The sequence below is a fragment of the Mastomys coucha genome, unplaced genomic scaffold (assembly GCF_008632895.1).
Source record: "Mastomys coucha isolate ucsf_1 unplaced genomic scaffold, UCSF_Mcou_1 pScaffold12, whole genome shotgun sequence".
Taxonomy (NCBI): domain Eukaryota; kingdom Metazoa; phylum Chordata; class Mammalia; order Rodentia; family Muridae; genus Mastomys; species Mastomys coucha.
Genome location: NW_022196894.1, coordinates 28,323,884 through 28,327,872, shown reverse-complemented (window position 1 = coordinate 28,327,872; position 3,989 = coordinate 28,323,884).

Below are 3,989 nucleotides of genomic sequence, written 5' to 3'. Positions count from 1 at the left end.
TTCTCAAGACAGGGTTTCTCTGTATAGCCCTGGCTGTCCTGGAACTCACTCTGTTAACCAGGCTGGCCTCGAACTCAGAAATCTGCCTGCCTCTGCCTCCCAAGTGCTGGAATTAAAGGCGTGGGCCACCACTGCCCGGCAACTTTATAGCTTTTAAAGAACATTTAACTTTATTGTTATATTTAGTTGTTTCTAAGTAGTAAATAATTTAGTAGCCAATAGTTTCCCAAGTCTTAATTTTATTCACTATTCTAGAGCTGTAGAGACAGGGGAGATGGTTCAGAGGGTAAGAGGGACGAGCTTTTTTAATTACTCTTTGCATGTAAACCCAGTGCATCTGTTACATAGTATTCATGTATACTAAATTTAGTGCTATATAGCTATGGCTCCCTTACTTTTACTGTCACAATTCATGTATCCAATATCATGCCATCTTAGGGTTACTATTACTATGATGAAACACCATGACCAAAACAAATTAGGGAGGAATAGATTTATTTGGCTTACTCTTCCACATCACAGTTCATCATCAAAGGAAACCAGGACAGGAACTCAAACAGGGCAGGAGGAACCTGGAGGCAAGAGCTGATGCAGAGGCCACAGAGGAGACCATGAGCAAGGTTACTGGCTTGCTCAGCCTGCTTTCTTACAGAAGCCAGAACCTCCAGCCCAGGGGTGGCCCCACCCACCATGGAACGAGCTCTCCTGTATCAATCACTAATTAAGAAAATGCCCCATAGGCTTGCCTTCTGGAGGCGTTTTTCTCAGAGGAGGTTCCCTCCTCTCTGATGACTCTAGCCTATGTCAAGTCGACATAAAACTAGCCAGGATGCATGTCAAAGGGCATGGCTGTTTCTGTGTCACCCCCTTCTTTTAATAGGAGGAGTGCTGCTGTAACATGGTTGTATGAGAACAGCATTTTTCTTATGTGTATGCCTAGTGGTGAAATTGCCGGGTCACTGAATGCATTGCAATTTTGTAAGATAATTACTAAATTACTTGTCAAAATAATTATACCAATTTGTACCACAATGAGGACAATGCAAGAGATCCAGCTAATGAAAATATTCTCCCACCCATGTCTTCCCAGACTTTGCCTTTGCTGTCATCAATGCATGCACAGCAGTGAGAATTAATTGCATTGCTAAACTATTTTAATATAGAAACACCCACTAAAATTCTTAAATGGAACTGCTCTTTAATACAGGAGTATTACTTTGTAAAAAATATTTTAATCATATTTATCTATTTATGTGTGTGTGTGTGTGTGTGTGTGTGTGTTCACACACATGTGCCAAGGTATGTGGGTGGAAGTCAGAGGACAATTTGCTGGAAATCAGTTGTCTTTTTCCACCATGTGGGTCCTGGGGATAGAACTTGGGTCATCGGGTTTGGCAGCATGCACCTTTACCCAATGAGCCATCTCACTGGCCCCCAAGGGATTGGTTTTGAGCATCTGTGTTCTGCTAAAATAAATGTTAAAGTAAGTGCACAGGAGTGAATATTAAGAACAGCTATTGTATTGCCCTTTCTTTCATATTTCTGAAATAATCAAAATACCCATTGATGAGAAACTGGTTGACTAAATTATGGAAGCTCTATATGCAGATTAAAATACAGTCGTGACCAACACCATTAAGGTAGACTGGGAGGGCTTGCTGAATGGTGTGAAGTGGAAAAAAAGCGAGTTCTAGAAGCGTGGGTGTGGTGCGACCATCCTGCTGGCCTTTTCTGCTGAGAGGAAAGGACGCTAGAGATGCTCTTATTTGTTTGTGAATACAAAAGGAAACATGTGGGAAACAACAGGCCCAGGCACTCTGAGGAGAGGGGGCAGGGAGCAGAAGGTGACCTTGCCAAGACAGTAACTCCAGTCCCTGCAGCAGCTTCTTCCAGGCCTTCAGTCTGCTCTCTTGCTACCACCTCTCTGGCTCCCATGGTTCAGTCTTCATATCCCCACATGATAAGATCAAAACCCCTTATCCTGCCATTTAATACTGTCGGGAGCTGGCGCAGCCAACATCTCTACAAACCTCCATGTGTAGAAAGTGAAGCCAGTTACACTCGGTCATCCTCCTTGCCTGGCTCCTCTGCTGCCCTCCCTCCCTCTGCCCGAAACACTGTTTGTTCTTCAGAATCTGGCCAAAGGCCTGAAGCTACTGTGGTTCTTCTGAGAAACAGGAGCTAAGTGCTGTTTTGCTTGTGCAAACCAGGTGCAGGGGCCTCAGCAGGTAGCTTCTTCAATGCTTTCCCTCTAGGGCACACCCTACAAATAACCCTGACCCAAATTCGGTTCTGAGACTCAAAATTCATGGAGAGATACCTCCAAACACCTTGCTCCTTGCTTGACTCAGGAGATCTTATTTTTAAAGCAAATCTCATCTTTCCCAGTTCTGTATCAGCTAAGAAAAGACAAAGGAATAAGACACACGGAGAGCCGGGCAGTGGTGGCGCACGCCTTTAGTCCCAGCATTTAGGAGGCAGAGGCAGGCAGATTTACGAGTTCGAGGCCAGCCTGGTCTACAGAGTGAGTTCTAAGACAGCCAAGGCTATACAGAGAAACCCTGTCTCAGAGGGGAAAAAAAAATGACACACAGAGATAAAGATCTGTGGATCGGAGGTAGACCTTTCTCTGTGGAACTTGCTTCCAACTGCAGAACTTTTAAAGTAGAAACTGGATGGATGGGCCAAGGGCACAAGGTTCCTGGAGATTGGCCATGGGGCCTCCAGCAGACAACCCACCCAACAGGAAGTGAGAAGAACCACAAGGCCCAACCACTGTTTACTTTCCAATAACCAGGTGAACTTGCTCCTTTGATTCTGAAGAGAGAAGCCAGAGGTGTCGCTCTTTTCTACATGGGCGCAAGTATGACCTTGCTCAGGAGATTGGGTCCTGTCCCTAGAGCCAAACTGAGTAGGCAGGACAGGTCCTAAAAGGAAAGGTGAAAAGAAACAAGGGCCAAAAATCCTGTTGAGCAAGTTGGATGTCCGCACCCCTGCAGGTCTCCCTCCAGAGTACAGGTGCCCCCAGCAAGGCCACCTGAGTTAGCTTTGCTGTTCATCTGAGCCTATGCCTTGCTCTACAGAGCACCTCGCCACTCTCTCATGTGCGCATCTGAGTGGATGGGTAGACTGGACAATGATATAGACACAGCACCCAGTAGACTAGAATAAATGACCCAAGGTGACAGAGATGGCACAATCACAACTCCCAGGGCCTGTCTCTGAGATCTTCCTTCCATACCCTTTCTCCTGACCTGGGAAGAGACAGGCAGGAGTAAAGAAGAGTCTCTTATTAGCCAGAACTTGCCAGCATCCACAATAGTGTCTGGATTTGATGATTGAATATGGGGAGGATTCCCAGATGGAGCAGTCTCTGGATTGTCCTCCCTTCAGTCTCTGCTCCATAGTTTGTCTCTGAAAATCCTCCCATGGGTATTTTGTGCCCCCCTTTTAAGAAGGAACAAAGTATCCACACTTTGGTCTCCCTTCTTCTTGAGTTTCTTGTGGTTTGTGGATTGTACTTTGTGTATTCTGATCTTCTAGTCTCCTGAGAGGCTCTGACAGTACCCGACTAATACAGAAGTAGAGGCTCACAGCCATCCATTGGACTGAGTACAGGGTCCCCAATGAAGAAGCTAGAGAAAGGACCCAAGGAGCTGAAGGGTTTGCAGCCTCTTAGGACGAACAACAATATGAACTAACTAGTACCCTCAGAGCTCCCAGGGACTAAACCACCATCCAAAGAGTACACATGGTGGGACTAATTGCTCCAGCAGCATATGTAGCAGGGGTGGCCTAGTCGGTCATTAATGGCAGGAGAGGCCCTTGGCCCTGTGAAGGCTCTATGCTCCAGTGTAGGGGAATGCCAGGGTCAGGAAATGGGAGAGGGTGGGTTGGTGAGCAAGGGGAGGGAGGAGGGAACAAGGTTTTTTGGGGAGGGTTGTTTTTGTTTGTTTTATTTTATTTTATTTTATTTTTTTCTTTTTTTT